This window comes from Lithobates pipiens, unplaced genomic scaffold (assembly GCF_037356315.1).
Source record: "Lithobates pipiens isolate NorthernLeopardFrog02 unplaced genomic scaffold, aLitPip1_a1.2 Scaffold_19, whole genome shotgun sequence".
NCBI lineage: Eukaryota > Metazoa > Chordata > Amphibia > Anura > Ranidae > Lithobates > Lithobates pipiens.
In genome coordinates, this window is record NW_027507764.1 from 184173855 (window position 1) to 184198193 (window position 24339).

At 42.6% G+C, this 24339-nt stretch overlaps 1 protein-coding gene across 16 annotated transcripts in view; it reads right to left on the reverse strand.

The window, feature by feature from the left end:
* TRAK1 (trafficking kinesin protein 1) overlaps window positions 1-24339 on the reverse strand; it is a 253289-nt gene that overhangs the window by 93323 nt on the left and 135627 nt on the right. The gene's annotated exons all lie outside the window — the stretch shown is intronic.

Sequence of the window (24339 nt, forward strand, 5' to 3'; positions counted from 1 at the left end):
CAGCACAAGATGAGAAATCGACCTTGTCCTATAAGCCAAAGATCATTTCATACACTTTACCTTGGATTAATTGATTTTCCAGAGGTTGCTTAGAGATAACAAATGGGTGTTGTCTGGGACTAAGGTACAGTGCATTAGCTGCACTGTTTTGCAAAAAATAAAAATAAAGAATACATACATATATATATATATATATATATATATATATATATATATATATATATACACACATACATACACACATTATATTGACAAAAGTATTGGGCTGCCTGCCTTTACATGCACATGACCTTTAATGGCCTGGCTCACAGTCTTCGCTCCAATTCATCCCATAGGTGTTCTTTCAGGTTGAGGTCAGGACTCTGTGCAGGCCGGTCAAGTTCCTCCACCCCAAACTCATCCATGTCCTTATAGACCTTGCTTTGTACACTGGTCCTAACCAGTTGGTGGAAGGGAGATTATGGTGTGGGGTTGTTTTTAAGGGGTTGGGTTTGGCCCCTTAGTTCCAGTGACGGGAACTCTTAAGCCATCTGCATACCAAGACACTTTGGATAATTTCATGCTCCCAACTTTGTGAGAACAGTTTGGGATGGCCCTTTCTTGCTCCAACATGACTGCGCACCAGTGCAAAAACAAGGCCCCTAAAGACATGGGTGAGCGAGTTTGGGGTGGAGGAACTTAAATGGCCTGCAATGAGTCCTGACCTCCACCCAATCAAATTAAATTCAAAGGTATTCAAGCGGAGACTGTGAGCCAGGCCTTCCCATCCAACATCAGTGCCTTACCTCACAAATGCACTTCTGGAAGAATGGTCAAATATTCCCATAGACACACTTCTAAATCTTGTGGACAGCCTTCCCAGAAGAGTTTAAGCTATTAAAGCTGCAAAGGGTGTGTCTATTTAAAGCGGACCTCCACCCTGAAGTGAAAGGTCCACTCATCTGATCCCTCACCCCTTACGGTGCCACAATTGGTACCTTTCAGGGGGGAGGGAAGTGCAGATACCTGGATAATCCAGGTATCTGCACCCACTTCCAGGACAAGCTAGCCGCAGATGCCCCCTCCCCTCCCCCCCTTGTGTTCTGGGAAACGCAGTTCCCAGGACACAGCGGGGACCAGTGAAGACGCACAGCGCAACTCGCCCATGAACAATAGGGAACCGGGCAGTGAAGCCGCAATGCTTCACTTCCCGATTCCCTGACAGAGGATTGCGGCGGGGCAGCCGATAGACGAGCGATTGCTCGTCATCTGCGGCTGACATCGCTGGACCCTGGGACAGGTGAGTGTCCATTTAGTAAAAGTCAGCAGCTGCAATATTTGTAGCTGCTGGCTTTTAATATTTCTTTTAAAGGTGCAGCTCCTCTTTAATATTGAACCCTACGGACTGAGACGCCATTAAAGTTCACGTAAAGGCAGACGTCCCAATACTTTTGACAAAATAATGTGAGTGAGTGAGTGTGTGTGTATTTTTTTATTTTTCCTGTACACAGCAGTACGCAAGACTGAGAGGGAAGAGAAACGCCCAATCAGGGCTCTGTTACATTGCACAAGCACTGTTAGTCTAACAAATGAATCATTGTTACGGGGAGGAAGACTTCAAGGATGACCTAATCAATGTGCTGCAGCTCATTAACCACTTTCAGACCGGACCATTTTGCTGGCTTAAGACCTGACCACTTTTTGCGATTCTGCACTGCGTCGCTTTAACTGACCATTTTGCGGTTGTGCGACGTGGCTCCCAAACAAAATTTACGTCCTTTTTTTCCCACAAATAGAGCTTTCTTTTGGTGATATTTGATCACCTCTGCGTTTTTTTTTTACTGCGCTATAAATAAAAAAAGAGCGACAACTTTGGAAAAAAAAAAACGCATTATTTTTTACTTTTTGCTATAATAAATATCCCCCAAAAATATTTAAATAAAAAAGATTTTTTCCTCAGTTTAGACCAATACATATTCTTCTACATATTTTTGGTAAAAAAAATTGCAATAAGCGATTATTGATTGGTTTGCGCAAAATTTATAGTGTTTACAAAATAGGGGATAGTTTTATGCCATTTATATTAATATTTTTTTTTTACTAGTAATGGCCGCGATTGGCGATTTTTATTGCGACTACGACATTATGGCAGACACATCGGACATTTTTGACACATTTTTGGGACCATATAGCAATTTGCTATACAAATGCACCGATTCCTATGTAAATGACACTGGCAGTGAAGGGGTTAACCAGGGGGTGGCAGTGTAGGGGTTAAGTGTGTCCTAGGGGCGTGTTACTAACTGTGGGGGGCTGGGTTGTGTGTTAGTGAACACTGATCTCTGCTCCAATCACAGGGAGCAGAGAACAGTGTCACTTGTTGCTAGGCAGAATGGGGAGATGCTGTTTACATCTCCCCGTTCAGCCTCCCCGTGAGACGATCTCGGGTATCCTCGCGGCAATAGAGTCCGCGGGACCCGCAACCGGACTCACGGGGGTCCCGACCGGCACGTGCCATCGCAGGGCGGCAATTTGCCTGCCCGTGTCATTCTGATGATGTACATAGTCGTGGGCCAGTTGGAAAGTGGTTAAAGCAGAAGTTTTACTTCCATTTTATTAAAGCAGAACTACACTGCATTTGAATGCCACAAACCAAAAACTCGACTTCATTTATTTTTATTATTCAAAGCAAACTCACTTATCCACCCATGTCTCCCAGCTTTATTTTGCTGAGAAATAACTTTAGAAAATATCGCTAGCATTTCTGGCAGTGGCCATCTTCAGTAAGGACAGATGATTTATATAACATTTACTTCCTGGAATCCATCTGCCCTTAGCTCAGGCATGCAGGCAGGAGGGTGTGCTGAGAAAACCCCTCCTGAAGACTCCTGGGGTGTATGATATCATTTGCCTAGGCCTGGAAACCAGGAAGCAACTGAAGAAATGTAAATAAAAAGTGTAAAACAACTACTTTTCTATCTATTTACTAATACTAGGAGGAGCATAAGGATTAAAAATAGCCAAAGTTGATTGAGGGAGTATAGTGTTGTGTTGCACAGGGGACAAAGCACATCTAGTACTTTGTCCCATCTTCTTAAAGTGGTTGTAAACCCTTTACAACCACTTTTTGCTACAGGCAAGCCTATAATTAGGCTTACCTGTAGCTAAGCTGGATATCTCCTAAACCTGCACGGTTTAGGAGATATCCCCTGTATTTGCTGACGTCATCGGCCAATGCACACCAAAGCAAAGGCATGCGCGCGGGAGTGACGTCATCGACACATCGCAGCTCCAGCCAATAACAACGCCGGAGTCCACGATACTAACTCCGGGAGCCATGTCAGCCGCCGAAGCAGTGAATGAGGACCACTGTGGGGGCTCCGATCTCAAGTAAATAATTCAGAATGAGCTAGTATGCTATGCCTTTGCCTTGCAGGTTTCTTCTTCTTTTTTTTTTTTTTTTTTTAGGGTTTACAACCACTTTAAATGCTGTATAAAGCTAGCTGTGAGGTCAGATAGGTCACTCCTCCTCTAACACGATCCGAAAACTCAGCAAGCAAGGAGATGGCTGCTTTAAGAAACATAATGTTTCCCCATCTCCAAGCACATGCCTAAAGCATTTTAGCCGACAAGCCCCCTGCATTCCTTGTGAGGCGCTTGTCCTAGGTAAGTGCTCGGAGATGGAGAAAAGTGTTGTTTGTCAAAGCTGCTGTCTCCTTACTAGCTGCGTCGTTGGATGATGGTGGAGGAAGGGAGTCCAACCTCACAGTTAGCCTTAGACAGCACATAAGATGAGACAAACTACTACATGCGTTATGACCTCTGGGGAACGACCACATTAATCAGTCTACAGAACAGGAGTTCCTAGCAAAGTCACATGTCAGGAAGTGCACTGGGTGTCCAGGAGGCATTCAAGTCAAAAGGTAAAATTTTTCAGTTGTGCTCAGGCACAGTTATGCCTTGTACACACGGGCGGACATTACGACCACAAAATCCATCTGATTTTTTCAGACGGATTTTGTCTGAAACTTGTGTTGCATACACATGGTCAGACAAAGTTGTTGGAAAATACGATTGTTCGGAATGTTGTGACGCTCGTTGCATACGACAGAACTATGTAGAGGCTAGTAGCCAAAAGCTTTGTCTCGTAATTTGATCTGAGCATGCGTGGCACCTTGTCCGATCGGAATTCTCTACAAACGATCGGAAAAAGTTTTTTTGTCGGAAAATTTTAGATCCTGTTCTCAAATTTTTTCCATTGGATTTTCTGACGGAAAAAGTCCAATAGAGCCCACACACGATTGGTTTTCCGACCATATAATCCGATCGGACCTTTTTCCATCGGAATTTCCGACCGTGTGTACAGGGCATTACTGTTTAGAGATTTTTTTCCTATATGATAGCAAATTTTTGGAGTTCAGGTCCACTTTAAAGGACTTCAGTGTTTCCATCTTCCATTTAGGCACTTAAAATAGGACATGGGTTTCTTACTTTATCAACTGCAGGCTTTCTGTATTTTAGGAAAGACTGTTTCCCTTGTTCTTGCTGCTTTTTAATTCAGACATTTGCACATTTTCATGCTCTGCAAATTAAAGCACATGCAAATTATCCTGGGCACAGCAGACAGCAAACGTTTTTTTTTTTGTTTTTTTTTTAAGCTAATTAAAAAGCAAACTTTGTTCCTAGCCATTTTTCCAGATTGCGGTTTCCTTAGAAACAATTTCTTTGTAACCGGTGGTTTGACAAGTTAGATTTCAAGCAGTAATAATCATTGTTACTATAGAAACATGGCTTTGCTCTGAAGAACGGAGACAGTTCTTTAGAATTCACCAGTAATAAATACCAAGTGACCTACCCATACCTATAATCGCAGACAAGCCTTATTCCAAAGACGTGCAGTATGTGACCACATATCTCATCTGGATACAAGCCAAACATCTACCAGCAGTTCAAAACCCTGCAACCTTACATCGATGTCCAATGGCCTGATGCCTAGAAAATCGGCAACAAGATCTAGCCATGAAAACAGGCAAATCATGGAATTATTCAATATTTCTTCATTTTAAAGCTATATTGGTATTAATAAATAGGGCACTCCTGGAGTTCTCCCTTAATTTAGGGTTCATGTGCAAGCTATGAACATGACTTGTACATAAATGAACACATTTATTAGTTTAACTAAAGAGCAGAACCTCCCTCAGAATCCGGGTGGTCCACAGTCATTAAGCAGATTCTCTTGTTACCACTTTAGTATGGAGGAAGAAATAGATCAATGTAATTGGTTAATATGGAAAACACGCTGTTGGGGACCATTCTTTAGACACAGACAATTGTAAAAGAAAAAAAAAAAAAGAAAAAAAAAAAGGAGCCCGTTCATAAAGTTTAGGAACACGTCTGCTTTTCATTAACTGCCTATTAACAACAGAACCTCATCTGCGCCACATTATATAACATGAAAGTGTAAGTGGACAGATCACCCTTAAAGTGGTTCTAAAGTCTCAAGGTTTTTCACCATAATGCATTCTATGCATTAAGGTAAAAAAAACCTTCTCTTCTGCAGCTCCCCCATAACCCCCCCTTTTTCTTACCTGAGCCCGATCCAGCGATGTGCAGGAGCCCAGCAGCTCCAGCCATGATCTCCCTCCTCATTGGACAAATTGATAGCAGCAGGAGCCATTAGTTCCCGCTGCTGCCAATCAAATCCTGTGACAAGGGAGCGGGTCAGAGTCTCACTGTCTGTGTCAATGGACGCAGCAGCAGGACTTGGGAGCGAGGCCACGCGGATGTCTCCAAGGAAAGCGGCAGCCAAGGGGACGCATTTCAAAAATATCATTGTTGGTTAGTCCTAGCTAAATGAACACGTTATTTGACAAATATATACCAGATTCAAACATGTCACATGATGCATTTAATTATTTTAAATTGCAAACGCATGTGGCCAAAAAAAAAGGCGGGGGGAGAGAAATGTGGAAACGTGGAAATAGACCACAAACCAAGATGGTAAACAAAAACAAAGAAAGTTGCTATAGATGTACATACCAAGGTACGCATATATAAGAAAGTCTAAGCCCTTGTACACACGGTCGGAGATACCGACAACCAAATCCGTTGGATTTTGTCCGAAACCGTTGCATAGACACGGTCTGACGAAGTTGTCGGAAAATCCGACGTGATTACGTTATTTCGTTACAACGGGACTACGTTCGCGCTAGTAGCCAATAGCTTTGGTGTAGGAATTTGATCTGAGCATGCGTGGCACTTTGCCCGATCGGAATTCTGTACACATGATCGGAGTATGTCCGATCGGAGCATTTTGTCTGAAAATTTTACCAACAAGTTGGAAAACTTGGTCCGTCGGATACTCCGACGGAAACAGTCCAATGTAGACCACACACAGTCGGAATATCTGACAAAACAGTCCGATCGGACACATTCCGTCGGAGCACAGTTTACGATGTTTCAGTTACGTGAATGGGCTGAAACTGTCCATTCAGAAAAAGTTTTACCGGCTCCTTCCCACACTGTCCATCCTGACAGATAGAGGGGGTGGAGGAGGAGAACGGAGGGGGACACCAGTACTGAAGGGAACAGCAACATGTACTCGGGCAAATGCTTGGTATCGGTACCGATATCGATAATAGTATCGGTATCGGGACATCCCTAGTAGTTGTTTTGAATAGAATAAGAGGGTTTCAATTCTCTATTGTGTTTTATTTTAGGATGGGTGCACATGTTTGCAGTACATTAAGGTGTATTTCGTTAGGGAAGCCCATTTATTTGAATGGGCTGCCCAACATAACAATAAAAAGATGCATGTACGAATGTAGGGCACCACAACACGCAGTAATGGATTACCCTGGGTTGTGAAGCAATGCAACACACTGCGATCGTCAAGGTGCTCTGGTGGGCCATTAAGAATTAATGGCACTAGAGCAGCCAAGGGTCAACATGCAAGTTTTCACATATTACTGCATCATAAAGGTGTGAACCGGCCCTTACAATCTGCAACTACCCTGTTTCCCCCGAAAATAAGACCTAGCGTGATTGTCGGTGATGGCTGCAATATAAGCCCTACCCCCAAATAAGCACTAGTTAAAGTCCTTGTCTTGTCTTTTCGGGGTAGGTCTTATTTTCGGGGGAAACAGGGAAGGGCTTATTTGGGGGGTAAGGCTTATATTTCAGCCATCACCGACAATCATGCTAGGTCTTATTTTGGGGAAAACAGGGTAGCTGGAAAGATTTCCCTTCTCTCCGTCTTCAAGATACAACAAAAGATGAGAAAATTCCCCTTAAAGAGGAGGGCCTTAAAAAAAATTATTAAAAGTCAGCAGCTACAAATACTACAGCTGCTGACTTTTAATAAATGGACACTTACCTGTCAAGGGTGCCCGCGATGTCAGCAGCAGATGATGAGCAAGTGCTCATCTCTTGGCTGCCCCTGCCGCCATCCTTGGTCAGGGAATCAGGAAGTGAAGCGTTACGGCTTCACTGCCCGGTGCCCTACTGCGCATGTGCAAGTCGCACTGCTTGTCTTCACCTTGTGTTCTGGTTCTGGGAACTGTGTGTTTCCCAGAACACAACAGGGGAGGGGGGCGGGCATCTGCGGCTAGCTATTCCTGAAAGTGGGTGCAGATACCTGGATTATACAGGTATCTGCACCTTCCTTCCCCCTGAAAGGTGCCAATTGTGGCACCGGAGGGGGGGGATCTGATGAGCGCAAGTTCCACTTTAGGGTGGAACTCCGCTTTAAGTATTGAGTTTTCACTGGAGCAGATTTGCCGTCACCTCTGGTGTCAACTCTCAAACTTTGGATTTCCCCTCACTTTTTGCCTTGGTGACAAAGCACAAAAGGACATATACAGGGGTATAACCTCCCCAACAAGCACACAGACAGCAATAAAAACCAGACAAAGTGTCTCATCCTTCTTGAAAAAGACAAACACCTTTTGTCTTACATAAACTTTAAAACCAAACCTGAGCTTAATGTGTAAAAACTGTACATTGCAAAGCCAGTCAATGATGAGTTAAAATCAGATTTTCCATAGGACTATTTTAGTACAACACTATAACCCATATTAAATATATTACAATATGTAAAGCTCAAATGGGCACTGGCAGCATTAGAAATTCAGGCTGGCATTAGGAAATTGTACATCGATTTAAAAGGTTTATTTTAGTATGCCTCTGGAGAGCCATGTTCTTACTAATGAAAAGATATACAACCCTCATTCTGGATAAAACCTTAGGAAGAACATTTATACGGTAGAAATTAATGAGTATTTTTGTACTGTGAAACATTTGGCTATGATAGGCTTTTTATTGCAGTTACTGTACAATGCAACTATGGTAGATTGGGTGAAGAGTGGTACAGCACTGTGCTGTGGTTAGAAAGGAGCTATAGTGCATGCCCACACACTGGAAGGCTATATTGCATTCTAGGTTTTCAATTCACTAGCTGAGGGCATCCATTACTTTACACATATTTTAAAGAAATCCTGTCCCTTGAGGCCGCCAGCAAAAAAAATAAAAAATTCTAAGTTAGCTGGTAACAACTTTTTGCATTCAGATAAAAAACATACCTTTTGAGGATTTATGCAACCAAGTGCCTTTAGCAAATGGATTTCTTCTTTCATCAACCTAGGTAAACCCTTCAAACCATCCATCACAGGAGTTTAGTAGCTTAATAAACCTCTGCATTATGGAGGTGATGATGGCATAGCATACCATAGCTGGGGAGGTGAGCTATCAAGGGGCACTGCCATTGTCCTCTGAATGTACAGGTGAGAGCAACTACAGGCCCAATGCTATTGCAGTAAAAACTGCAGCTGTGCCAAAATCCACACATTTCATTTCATTCTGGGTTCTCTCTAATCCTTTGTAGCCAGATATGAGAGAACATCTCAGGGGGTTACTGGGATTGCCTTTCTGAAGTACGGGCTGTGTCACTTTCTCCCAAATTACATTTAACCTTCAAGGTTTAAATTGATAAGTGGTAGTGAGAAACTTTTTTAGTTCTTTGTTCGATTTGCCAATGGAAAACCAGCTAGATACAGTTAAAGTGACATTAAATCTCCATCATGAAAAACTGTCAGTACATGCTGCTTATACTCACTCAGTCACTATGGCAGGGATATGCAATTAGCGGACCTCCAGCTGTTGCAGAACTACAATTCCCATGAGGCATAGCAAGACTCTGACAGCCACACGCCTGACACCCAGAGGCAGAGGCATGATGGGACTTGTAGTTTTGCAACAGCTGGAGGTCCGTTAATTGCATATCCCTGCACTATGGGATTTGTTTTCTGTATTCTGCAAAAGACTTGGTTGATCCTTCTGTTCTTGGGCTCCACGTTCTGTTAATATCCCCACTGCAGTTGAGGATTTTACAAAGCAGTGGCGGCAACTCTGCACATGCTCAGTTTTTAGTGAGTTTATATGCGGACCATTCCCTCCCTATCGCATCTAAGCAGCCCATGTGACTATAGAGTCACACGTGTGGTCATATGAACAGTGGTAAATGACAGACCGCTCTCCCTCCAACTTCATGCCCACTAACCAGCTAAATACAATGGGGTGGGATAATACAGTGCCTTGCAAAAGTATTCGGCCCCCTTGAACTTTTCAACCTTTTGCCACATTTCAGGCTTCAAACATAAAGATATAAAATTTTTATTTTTTGTGAAGAATCACCAACAAGTGGGACACAATTGTGAAGTGGAACGAAATCTATTGGATTTTTTAAACTTTTTTTAACTAATAAAAAAATGAAAAGTGGGGCGTGCAAAATTATTCGGCCCCCTTGCGTTAATACTTTGTAGAGCCACCTTTTGCTGCGATTACAGCTGCAAGTCGCTTGGGGTATGTCTCTATCAGTTTTGCACATCGAGACACTGAAATTCTTGCCCATTCTTCCTTGCAAAACAGCTCGAGCTCAGTGAGGTTGGATGGAGAGTGTTTGCGAACAGAAGTTTTCAGCTCTTTCCACAGATTCTCGATTGGATTCAGGTCTGGACTTTGACTTGGCCATTCTAACACCTGGATATGTTTATTTGTGAACCATTCCTTTGTAGATTTTGCTGTATGTTTGGGATCATTGTCTTGTTGGAAGATAAATCTCTGTCCCAGTTTCAGGTCTTTTGCAGACTCCAACAGGTTTTTATCCAGAATGGTCCTGTATTTGGCTGCATCCATCTTCCCCTCAATTTTAACCATCTTCCCTGTCCCTGCTGAAGAAAAGCAGGCCCAAACCATGATGCTGCCACCACCATGTTTGACAGTGGGGATGGTGTGTCGAGGGTGATGAGCTGTGTTGCTTTTTTTTATGCCAAACATATCGTTTTGCATTGTGGGCAAAAAGTTGGATTTTGGTTTCATCTGACCAGAGCACCTTCTTCCACATGTTTGGTGTGTCCCCCAGGTGGCTTGTGGCAAACTTTAGACGAGACTTTTTATGGATATCTTTGAGAAATGGCTTTCTTCTTGCCACTCTTCCATAAAGGCCAGATTTGTGCAGTGTACGACTGATTGTTGTCCTATGGACAGACTCTCCCACCTCAGCTGTAGTTCTCTGCAGTTCATCCAGAGTGATCATGGGCCTCTTGGCTGCATCTCTGATCAGTCTTCTCCTTGTCTGAGCTGAAAGTTTAGAGGGACGGCCAGGTCTTGGTAGATTTGCAGTGGTCTGATACTCCTTCCATTTCAAAATGATCGCTTGCACAGTGCTCCTTGGGATGTTTAAAGCTTGGCAAATCTTTTTGTATCCAAATCCGGCTTTAAACTTCTCCACAACAGTATTACGGACCTGCCTGGTGTGTTCCTTGGTCTTCATGATGCTCTCTGCGCTTTCAACAGAACCCTGAGACTATCACAGAGCAGGTGCATTTATATAGAGACTTGCTTACACACAGGTGGATTCTATTTATCACCATCAGTCATTTAGGACAACATTGGATCATTCAGAGATCCTCGCTGAACTTCTGGAGTGAGTTTGCTGCACTGAAAGTAAAGGGGCCGAATAATTTTGCACGCACCACTTTTCAGTTTTTTATTTGCTAAAAAAGTTTAAAACATCCAATAGATTTCGTTCCACTTCACAATTGTGTCCCACTTGTTGGTGATTCTTTACAAAAAATTAAAATGTTATATCTTTATGTTTGAAGCCTGAAATGTGGCAAAAGGTTGAAAAGTTCAAGGGGGCCGAATACTTTTGCAAGGCACTGTATATCTTGATTGATGGTGGCTTCATCTCTCTGTTATTAAGACACAGACTGGAGGGTCGCGACACAACCTGTGACTGGCAGAAATCCACCCACACCATATTATTACCAAACAAGATTTGATTTCAAATATATATTTGTATGACAATTTGAAACCGTTTATTGATATGAATTATTTTTACTCTGTATCCCAAAGGAAGTTTTTATTTATTTTTTTTAACATTTGACCAGTAGCAGAGGACTAGAAGCTCCTCTAGTCACTGTTTCCTTGCAGACTGGCTGGGAAAGATCTGGGTCATGTGACACCTGTATATTGATTAGGAAAAAGGGCACTTAGATTTTTTTTTCTTTATTAAAATAATTACAGTGCCACCGTCTACATACAGAAAGACAAGGGATAATGTAAATGAAGCAGTTTGCGTTTAGTATAATTTCAAGAAAAAAGGGTTCTTAGATCACAAATTATCAACAAAAAGGACTGGGATGAACTGGCACAGTATAGTGACACCTGGATGAAAAACGGAAGACCTGAGAGCAGGTACTCTGTGCCATAGCAAACCTTTATTTTGTATTTTCACTACAGTGTACCTTTAATGAATCCTATGGAATAATCAGCATAGGCATTGCCAATTGTAGCGATTACAAACATATAGGATATGCGCGACAAGGTTTTTTCAAATTGACATTTCAGGCCTGCAGCTTTGAAAAAAGGTAAATGATGCCCCTGCTATAGGTGTAAGCAGTTTACATACCTCTTAAAGCCTGGACAAAAAACTCCCCGAGATGACATCATCCCATTTTGCTATGTTGTGAAGTCTTTCCCAACAGATTCAAAGCCCTTTGCACACACGCTCTCTTCCCTGTTACAGTAGCTCAGAACTCAACAATGCTGTAATGGAGGCGATAGTGAACCACACATGTATGAGGGTTTGAGGGCTCGCTCCTGTGAAGGTAGGAGTGAGGAGTAATGGCTGGGAGTGTCTTAACAACGTCCTAGCAACAAAGCAGGATGGGATGATGCCATCACTGGGAGTTTTTCAACCATGCTTCAAGAGGCGTGTATATGGCCTACACCTATGGCAAGAACATTATTCAAATTCAAAGTGGCTTTTACCTACAAGGGCCCCTTACCTGCATAGGTAGCTATTTGGTAAAAGTGAACTAGCCCTTTAAGGGCTGAAAATCACATTTATAGATTCTAAGTATCTTCACTGTGACAACAGCTCCTACCAGAAGCGCAGTCTTTGCCAAGTCCATGATCAAATGAAAAAGGACAGAGCAGTAAGACTTTCAGGTGCGTCGTAACAGAGCTCGAATCCCCCATTTACTGTAGCGTTCTTGGTGCACGGGAAAATGCAATCTTTGCGCCACTATGGACATGGTGCACGGCATCTCCAATTCAATATTAACAGAAGATGGAGGTGCCAATATTATGGGGTGATATGAGGAAGTTTAGCAACAACTGCCCAAGTAACAAATATGCCCAAAATAGAATGAGAAAGTAACTTTTTCAGAGAAAGCCTGCTGTGCCCGCAAGTACGTTTAGAACTGTGCGAGTTCAATGTAAGCAGTGCGCATGCGCAAGTTCACAAGTTTGTTCACTGCGTGACCAAAATCTTAGTAAATGCAATTTTCCTAATGAGGAAACTATTTTGATTGACCTGTGTGTCCCCAAGGAAAGACATCGGTAGGGTTTTACCCTCACTTCCTGTTTGGCTATGTGACAGGAAGTTGAATAAATTGGAAGGAGAAACTGGCAAAATTTGGGAGGTGTCTTCACCCTAGCATGGGTACAGACATCCTCAAAAACTGACAAGACTTCTAATCCCTCTGCACTCTATTCCCAAGCAAAAATAAGAAAGGATTTAATTTAGTTTAATTTTGCAAAGACACATTCCTAAGTTCAACTGTGATGCATGTCAATGGCCCAGTTATGCTGGATTCACAAAAAATTGCAAAAAGCACTAGAAATGCATAGGTGTGAATCCAGCCTTAGACCTTGTTTAATAGAAAACACCAGTTGCCTTTCACTAGAAACATTTGTTAGTTCAGTCCTGGAAATCTGCATCTGCTTTACTATTAATTTCCATAAAAATTGGGCTCCTGCAGCTGGATGCGTGACCGCTGCATATGTGAGATGTGCGACTGCTGTGTGCGCAGAGGTACATACCCGCGGCACATATCTTCTACCCGGAAGCGGTGGCCACCACACAGGAATGAAATCGACCCCCTCCAGGAAGTTGATTGTACTGCTGCTAATTTCTTCCCACCACCATGCCCCACTCAATGTTCTCTGAGGATGAGATGATCCTTATTTATCTATAGATGTAGGTTCTTGTGTCCACCAGCAGAGAGAAATTGGGTAGATGCCCCACTCCCATTTCTGGAGGCATAATAATGGTCTAGCACAGGGGTCTTCAAACTATGGGCCTCCAGTTGTTCAGGAGCTACAATTCCCACCATGCCTTGTCATTTATGTGAATGTCAGAGTTTTACAATGCCTCATTCGATGTGTAGTTCCGCAACAGCTGGAGAGCTGTTCACTTTAGCATGTCTTGAACAAAGGTGGTTTTCTCATGTGCCTTGTATAATGCCCAAGAAATATCGCTTGGAAAATACAAGTCGGTCATGCACTATGCAATCGGATTGGCCAATCTTAGTACAAATCGATATTTAAGCAAAATAGGTAATAGGAAGACACACTTGAACAATTACTTCAAATTATAGGCAATCAAACAGGCTCTTGCACTAAATCCAATTTATATAAGATCTAACTGATTGCAGTGTATGGTCACCTTTAAAGAAAATATTAATTTATTGGGTTTAGAAACACTTCTCTGTTCTTTGTAATGTATTGAAGGATTTGGGTAAAAAAGAAAAAGAAAAAAAACAAAACACATTTCAAAGATATATTAGAAGTAAAAGGAATGTGATTAGCATCAAAAGGGTTAATTAACTGAGAACACCTACTAATTGCCTAGCAAGGCACATCCAATTAGATGAAGTTAACTAATTTTACTGGGCGTTCGCTATTATCAATGAGAAAACAGCAGTTACCCTAGCGACAGTAGCAGCTTACATATGCGGGTATTTATTATCGCTATTTGCGCTTCAATATGCGCCTGTCCGTACGTGTGATTAATGACTTTTCCAGCGCACCAGTTAATGTATGAACTGGTGCAGTGCCTTCTTCTTAGTAAATCGCCCCCATACTCCTGAGCGCTGCAGGCTGTGTGACATGCACTCCTGAGCTCTGCACCCTGTGCAACATGCACTTCTTGACCCTTTACATAATGTGCAACACACTTCTGAGCCCGGCACAATACAGACTTTGTTGCAAATTTAATACACCTGACCACTGCACTCTGTACACTGGGCTATAATATGACAAAAACCTGCATTTTACATTACATACAATCTTCCAATCAAGTTGTTCATTATATTGACTATTAACTGAAGATCTTCTTTAAAGTGCTACTAAACCCAGAAGCCTGCATTCACTATATCTGGTCTCCCACAGTACACAGAACTTGGAAATGCAATCATTTTAGTAAATATAAACTACTAAATACCTTTTCTCATCAGCAGTATATAGCAGTCTTGTGACTTCTATCAGTGCCTGGTTAAAGAGGAAGTAAAACCCTGATTTGTTTTACTTCCTCTTTTGTTCCCTGCAAAGTAAAAGCATAATGGGCTAGTATGCATCACATACTAGCCAAAAATGTGGCACTTACCTGTAAACAAATCCTGCACTGTCCCCGCTGCAGGCTGCATATATGTTCGCCCCTCTTCCTTCCGGGCTGCGGACTCCGGCTCTGTGACTTGCAGGAGTGGCGTGATGTCGCTCATGCGTGGGAGCCCGCCAGTCACGGCACTCGCTACTGAAGGAACGCCAAGGAGGGCATTTCTTATTAGCACGGTACAGAGTAAAGATCTCCTAAACAGCGCATGTTTAGGAGATATTTACTGTACCTATAGGTAAGCTTTATTATAGGCTTACCTATAGGTAAAAATTTAAAAAGGAGGTTAAAGAACCAATTTAAAGCTTGTAGAAAGAGTTTTCATACTGCACTGACTTATCATATCAGGATGCTGGACCCCTGATCCTCTGTCTGCACAGTGCTGAGGCCCTGTGCTGATCACATGCACCCCTCCTGCCGCGATCCGGTGCCCTCCACCACTTACCGAAGCCATTGGAGGCAATCGGATCCTTCCCGTGGCTGTGCATGGAGACGAGTGAGGTGAAGATGGCCCCCACCCATCTCCATGACACTGCAGGGTGGTCGCTTCCGCCCATAGCTCTTAACCACTTCCCACCCGGCCAATGCATATATACGGCCGGGTGGGAGCCGTCTACTCCTGATAGGACGTTCAGGAACGTCCTTCAGGAGTAGCGGGATCGCGCAGCGGCGCGAACCCGATGTGCTCGTGTCACCCGGACACGGCATATCTCAGATCGGCAGGAGGGCTCTGTGATTGGCCCTCCTGATCACATGACGGCCGTGTCCAATCACGACCGTCATGTGATGTAAACAAACAGCCGGTTGCTAGGCAATCGGCTCTCCTCTCCTCACACGGAAGTCACCGCTGAGGAGAGGAGAGCAGAACGCTGCAGCCGGCTGATGATCAGTGAGTATGGGCTGCTTTTTACAGCTTTTTACTCACTGATCATCAGTGTAGTGTAAACACACAACAGACCACACAGTACAAACACAGTCCCCACATATGTCCCCAAAACACACATGTCCCCAAATAATAAAAACACATGTCCCTAATAATAAAAACATGTCCCCCACATATGTCCCACTAAAATCACATGTCCCAATGATTATCTGCACACATATGTACGTGATCACCTGCACACATATGTACATGATCATTTGCGTACATATGTCCGTGATCACACAAACCAATTATTATACACTTAACGGAATTTTTTTTACCAAAAACATGTAGCAGAATACATTTTGGCTTAAATTTATGACAAAATTTGATTTTATTGGATTTCTTTTCAAATAGAAAAAAGAAAATATTGTTTTTTTCCCAAATTTCCGCTTTTTTTGCGCTTATATCGCAAAAAAAAAAAACGGAGTCGTGAATAAATACCACCAAAATAAAGCTCTATTTGTGTGAACAAAATGATAACAATTTCATTTGGGTACAGTGTAGCATGACCGCGCAATTGTCACTGAAAGCGCTAGAGCGATGAAAGCTGAAAATTGGGCTGGGAAGGAAGGGGGTGAAAGTGCCCTGTATTGAAGTGGTTAAAGGGCCATTATTTTTTTATCGCATTTTAGTATAAATATAAGATCTGAGGTCTTTTTGAACCAGATCTCAAATTGAAGAGGTCTTGTCATGCTTTTTTTTCTATTACAATGGATGTTTACATTATTTTTACAATATTTACAATTTACAATATTTTTTTAAATGTGCCCCGTCCCGCCGGGCTCAAGTGCAGAAGAGAACACATACGTGAGTAGCGCCCGCATATGAAAACGGTGGTCAAACCACACGTTAGGTATTGCCACGATCGGTAGAGCGAGAGCAATAATTCTAACCCTAGACCTCCTCTGTAACGCAAAACATGAAACCTGTAGAATTTTTTAAACATCGCCTATGGAGATTTTTAAGGGTAAAAGTTTGTCGCCATTCCACAAGCGGGCACAATTTTAGCAGAATGTCTTTACTGATGTCTGTGTCTACCTGTCCTGGTGATAACTGACCATATTTCTAATCCTGGCATCACACGGACAGCAAATGAGGGCAAATGTCATCAATGGGGTCGTAGAAAGTACTAAAAACCTGACAAACAATTAACTGTTGATCACCTCAAAGGGAGAAAAAAATAAATGTTCCTGGCGTCAGGCCTTAAAGTGGAAGTAAATCCTCCTATTTTTTTCAGCCACGGAAGCTTCCATTTTTGACCCTGTTTAATCTTTAACTGCCAAGGTGCTGTACATGTGATCAGTTATGACACCAGTCATTGGATGGTTTGACAGTTTGACTGAGAGCACAACCAATGTGCAGTTAGCATTCCTGGCATGCCAAAGTTACAAAAATGGTTAACTACAATCTGACTGCACAATTCCCGCGCAATCCAATTAAATTTAAATTTAGCACAAGGGCCTACCTAAATAAACCATTCAGTCTGCATTCAGCCTGGTAGATGCTTGCACACTGCACAATGCAGCTGTTCGCATTAGCCGAATTGCTTCCCAATAAGGAAAAGTTTAACTTAAAGTGTAGCAAAACCACTTTTTTTTTTTTTTTTTTCTTTTTTATTGAATGTAGTGAGGTAAGGATTTGCACCTTTATTGTGTGTTTTTCTGTTGTCTATGTCCCATTAGAGAGATTTTCCTTCACTTCCTGCCCAGGAAACACAAAAGGAAGGGAGGATAAAGGGAAAGAAATTGCCTCTTAAGGCCCGTACACACGGTCGGACTTTTTGACAACAAACATGCAAATTAGCTGTTTTGGAGCAACATCCGACTGTGTGTACGCTCCATCGGACAAACTTTTTCTGTTTTCATCTGACTTTTGTTGGCTCTGCGAACGGACAAACTTTTTGACAACAGAAGTCCGATGGAGCAAAGTCCTACCGTGTGTATGCAAAAGCATCGGACTTTTGTACAAGGTACAAACACGCATGCTCAGAACCATTGCAAACGATCAGACTACAATACAGAAGTTGACCAAAGGTGGCGCTGGAGTCATTGAACGTCCTCTTTTGAAGCGGCGTCAGTACGTTGTGACGTCACCACGTTCGTGTTTGTTGTCAAAAAGTCCGACCGTGTGTATGCAATACAAACTTGTGGACAACACACTTTGTACAAAAGTCCACGGAAAAGTTTGTACAAGTCCGACCGTGTGTATGGGGCTTTAGACTGCTGTCATCAGAACAGGTGTCCTCAATTGAAGACCACCCTTCCCCTCTTGATCTGGTGAGAACGGTTATATTTTAGACCTCTCAGCATAGTGCCATCTGTCCCTGTAGTAATGGTTGGCCCAATGCTGTTACACATGACGTAATGAAAGAGTCCTGCATGGCTCAAAAACATTGATCGCATTTTGGTTGTGCGATTTTATGATGCAGTAAAAATAGATTTACTACAACAAATTTGGTGCACTGGTGGCATGTTCTACCAATGTCAATGCCAGTTGTTGCTTCAATACAGCACAATGGTGGATTTCAGCATAGTGTGCAATACGAATATGTATTGTCATGTGGGGTAAGTCACATGCTCCTTCATAAATGGGTATTTCCTGTGATACCTGAAGCTGAACAGGTCGCTTTGGGGGAGCAAAGAAGTGCTAAATATATGTTGGGGGGCAGATTAAACATATATGGGCATGGTGGCACCGGTTTGCATTAATGTATCTTTTTACAGATTGTTCTTCCTACTATTGAAAACAATACCATGTAACTTTATCGAAATAAAAAACTTGTTCACACGGTTGTCCAGGGTTGTACACCGACCATCTCAGCATATTTCTGTGGTAGGTAAGGCCAGGTGCTTGTGACCAGCTGTGGCCGCTCAGTGAGTACAAATCAAAGACATACTGACATGCACTGCAGTTGCCCGCATGTAGTAGTAGCACACAAAGCGATTGCCTGCGGTTAGGCACAGGTGAGCGTCACTGGATGCAAATGGTCTGTGTACAGTATGGCTCATCTTCCATAACTGCATGGTATCACTCCTTGTGCGATTACATGTAAACAGTCGTAGACAGGGCGAGACCGTCATTTATTTGTAGAGGTCAAGTCTGTAAAGAAAGTGCTGGAATGTTCATCCATGTTATATGGGAGCCAAAGAGTTCATTCTGCAAATTCAGAGGAGTAGCCGAAAGGCACTTCTCACTCAAATGGTTTCTTATATCAAATTATTTTTTGAATAAAGTCATCCAGCACCTTCCCATAAGTGCCCAGCAACACTAAATAGGAAGGAAAAATAACCCCAACATTCAGTAGTGGTAGAATCTTTCTTATAGGGAATAGTAAATCTCCTCTGCCTAAAATCTCACATTGACAGCAGTCAGCACCACACCAACCCTTGCTCTCCCTCTCTGGCTGTCTCCTGAACAATACCAGATGCCACTCACTAGTCTCCTTTCCTCTTGGCCATACCCTGGCACCAGTACATCTGACCCCATTCTAACCCATCCCCCAACTTCTAAGTCGGTCCCCACCGCATCTAATCACCATGTCTGTCCCCTATCCCCACCTCCTCTTCCAACTATCAAACATGACCCCCATCCTCACACCCCCTTCCCTTACCACCATGCCATACACCCATCCCCTCCAACTGCTTTCAACCCACAGGGCCCAGGACTCATCCCCACTCCTTCCCCAAACCACCCTGCCTGACCTACAATTCACACCCACTTCACAAGCCACAGCCTTTGAGCCTGATCCATATCCCTCTCCCCAAACCACAACACCTAAACCCCTTAGCCAAACCTAATTCCCTGCCCCCGCCCCAGCATCATACCTGATATCCATCCTCACGCCAACTTCTAACCACTTGGCCTGATCCCATCCCTACTCCTTCCACTAACCAATGTTACTGTCTAATCCTGACCAAGACACCACCTGCCTGAAGTTTGCCTGTTCTCCCTGTGCCTGTGTGGTTTTCTTCCGGATACTCCGGTTTCCTCCCACACTCCAAAAGACATGCTGGGTAGGTTAATTAGATCCGGTCTAAAAAAATTGGCCCTAGTATGTGTTTGTAAGCATGTCGGGACCCTACGGGGTAAAGGACCATGCTACACCCAGACAGACACCAGCAGCAAGCGCCCTGAGGCGATTTGGTTCGCATAGGCAGCACTATACAAGTCATTCATTCATTCATTCAACCACCACACCTAACCCCCATCCCCTTTCCTATACACCCCAGGTTTCCTCTGGGTATTATGTTTTTCTCCCACACTCAAAAAGACATGCTGGTAGGTAAATGACATCTACCTACTTCCTAGTAGTCTGTATTTGTATGTGTAACGTGAATCAAAAGTGTTAATTGTAAAAATGTGAAAATTTATGATGTTATATAAAATGAAAACAAATAAATCTTGTGATCCATACTTCTGCCTCAACCTATTCTACAACTACATTGTAGAATAAGGCATTTGTTTTAGGATAGGATATTGATCACACATGCAAAACAAATCGCACGATCAAGAAATCATTAAAGGAGTTCACCTTTAGTAACATGTTATACTCATATTCAGGGTGTAACATGTTACAAATGCAAGAGCCCCCCCTCCCCCTGCAACCCCCCCCCCCCCCCAAAGTCTGTTTTGACAACAAGCAGGGGATCTTCTCCCTCTGCTCAATGGCACAATAAAGAAAACGTGGACATGCTGGGTTCTTTCCAACCAGCCACATCATCCATTCACAGGAATCGCTCTAGTAGTTCATGGTCTCTCCCTGTCAATGTGCATCTGCTTGCCCCTTACAAGGTACGAGCAGACAGATACACTGACGAGTCTGCAGGAGTCCAGCATGGTACCTGTAATATGCCGATCGCAGTGCAATGCTATACAGGCTCCAAGTAAAAAAAAAAAAGGAACATTTTATTACCTGCAAAAGACGTGCATTTTTATTTAAAAAGGTGAACTTATCCTTTAACTCCAACTATGCAAGATCATTTTTTTTTCAGGTGATGATTATTCATTTTAAAGAGGAGGAACCTTACGGAATTTTCTATATATAAATTTGCAAATAAAAAAAATGCAGAAAGCAAGAAATGCATAAAACTCATAGCAATTAACCATTAAAAAGATTGCTGGGGGGGGAATCACTATTACCTGCAAGACGTGCACTGTGTATTGTCTGAGATACAGATATCGACGGAGATAACGCATACGACAGAAAGACCCCATACACACTATTCGATTTTCTGCAGATTTTTGTCTTCAGATTTACCAAAACCATATAATACGAGGCAAAACCTTAAGAGTTTCAATTTTTTTTATGCAATCAGGCAGGCCCTTGCACTACATGGTTTTGGTAAATCTAAAGGAAATCTGACAACAAAAGTTGGAAAGTATGTATGGGGCCAAAGACTAGCAATTGCCCAGGAATGTGCAATTTTAGTTGCACGATCGTTCAATGTAGAAAGTACTATTGTACGTAATGCAGCTCTATTCTACACAGGACCAACAATTTTCTTCACAAGTAAAGTAACAAGAGTTGCAAGTCATTTAAGTGGAGGCATAAACTGGAAAGAGTGCTTACTGAAGTAAAAGCACCTGAACAATTGCCAGAATACACACCCTTTCCTTTCCAGGTCTACAGGCAGAAAACAATTAAACATCTCAACTGGTCAGTAATTACTTTTACCCAGAACTGCCTCTAGCAGTACATTTCCAAAGGACAGGATTACTAGATCCATTTTAGAATACAATTAAATATTATTTAATAAATATTGTATAGAACTTTAAAACATTCCCAGATCACGGCTCATCTGAAAAGTTGTTATATGCATGCAATTACATTGTTTGTCTGCTGGAAGACGTCACACATACCAGTGACAAGGTCAACAATGGAACTAAAAGCATGTGACGAGACAAAATATGTGAATTAAATGTAACTTAAGCTGGTAAAAGATTGAAATTCCTCTAGTTCAGCAGGTACTAAGTGAATTTTGATCCATATATGGGCAGGCTGGTTGTACAGAAGTCCATCTCTGGATCGACTTCTGTACAATCAACCTGTCAGATTTATTTCACTCAGTCTGAATCCAGCTATGGCCGCCACCGCTCATCATTGTATTATGACAGCAGAGACTTCTCACTACTGTCAGAATTCAATAGCTCCCCAGTGTTGATGGGGGAATCTAATCATTTTTTTTTCTTTCAACCCACTGAGTTGAACTGGGTTATCATTTATGGCCTGCATTAACAGTACCAGTAAATACCATGAGGGTCTGTAAATGCCAGTGAAAAGGAAAAATAGATCATGTGCAATCAGCCAAAAGTTCCCCAAACGGTGCTGGAAGACTTGGCCACTAGTCATAATGCCATGACGCTTTGGAACTCAGTCAAGAAAAAAATATTATTTATATATATATATATATATATATATATATATATATATACATATATACACACACACACACATACATATATATATATATACACACACACACACACACATATACATACACATACACTGTAATGAGTAAACCAATGTCGGCAGACACAGTCTTGATATTTTTTTATTAAGATTTTTTTTCATTAAAGAAGCATTGTATTAAATAAACCACACAGTGTAATTAAAGTGGTTTTGTAAACATTTAGGCTTATTTCATTTAACCACTTGCTTACTGGGCACTTAAACCCCCCTCAGTCCCAGACTAATTTTCAGCTTTCAGCGCTGATGCACTTTGAATGACAATTGCGCGGGCATACAACACTGTACCCAAATGAAATTTTTATCATTTTTTTCCCCACAAATAGAGCTTTCTTTTGGTGGTATTTAGTTACAGCTCGGAGTTTTATTTTTTGCTAAACAAACAAAAAAAGATGCAAAAAAATAAAAATAAATAAATCATGTTTTAATAGTTTGTTATAAAATTTTGCAAACGGGTCATTTTTCTCCTTCATTGAAGTGCGCTGATTAGGCGGCACTGATGGCTGCATTGGTGGGCACTGATGGGCTGCATTGGTGGGCACTGATGGGCTGCATTGGTGGGCACTGATGGGCTGCACTGGTGGGCACTGATAGGCATAGTTAAGGCGGCACTAATAGGCACAGATAAGGCGGCACCGATGGGCACAGATAAGGCGGCACTGATGGGCAAAGATGGGCACAGATAAGATGGCATGGATGGGTGGCACGGATGGGTGGCACGGATGGGCACTGATAGGTACCACTGATAGATGGGACTGATGGGCACTGATAGGTGGCACTGATAGGTGGCTCTGATAGGTGGCACTGCTGGGCACTGATGGGCGGCACTGCTGGGCACTGATGGGCGGCACTGCTGGGCACTGATGGGCGGCACTGCTGGGCACTGATGGGCGGCACTGGGTCGCAGCACCTTTGAGGCAGATTGTGGGCACTGTGGGTGGCACTGTGGGTGGCACTGTTGGTGGCACTGCTGGATGGCACTGTGGGTGGCATTGTGGGTGGCACTGTAGGTGGCACTGTGGGCACTATGGGCACTGATGGGGGGCACTTACTTTTATTCAGGATGGCACGGCGGTGGGCAGGTGGGCACTGGCAGGGGGCAGGTGGTCAGCTGTATTGCTGGCCGTGATCGGGACTGATGTCCCGATCACGGCCGCCGGTGATCGGCTTTTTTTTTCTCTCCTCGCGCTGTCAGCGCGAGGAGGAATAATAGCCGATTACCGGCTCCGTTCTATCACATGATCAGCTGTCATTGGCTGACAGCTGATCACGTGATAAGGGGTCGGGATCGACCCCTTGCACGGATCGGTGATCAGGCGAGTCTCACGGACTCGCCGATCACAGAGCGCGCCGCGCGCGCCCCTCAGGGGGCGCGCAGGCCGCTCGTATCCGGGACGACGTCAATAGACGTAGTCCCGGAAATGTAGGTCCGCGCTGATGCCGTCATTTGGCAATAGCGCGGATCTGTAGTGGTTAAAGACACATGAGCAGAGCTGTATTTTTGGATTCTTTTCAATCGTCTTAAACAGGACCTCATCCAAAAAGTTTTTGTTTTTTGGCCTCAATAAAATCAGTTTGGTTTTTTCTGCTAGTCATTTTGCATGTTTATAATACACTTGATATTAAACCCTATTTATTAATACTACTTGAACAGAAATAAGGGATATCAAGAGATATACCGGTATATCTATATATAGAGATATATATCTATCGAGATATATATCGATAACTATATATAGAGATATCGATATCTAGAGAGAAATATATATAAATCTTATATATATATATATATATATATATATATATATATATATATATATATATATATATATATATATATATATATAGCCACCTCATTTATCTCTGTTAAAGTAGTATTAATAAATAGGGCTATTATCAAGTTATTATAACTTTTGTTTGTTATCATAGAACTATTGTTACTACACATAGACATGCAAAAATAGCTGTCAGTTAAAAAAATAATAATTATGAGACTTTATATTTGTGTATATT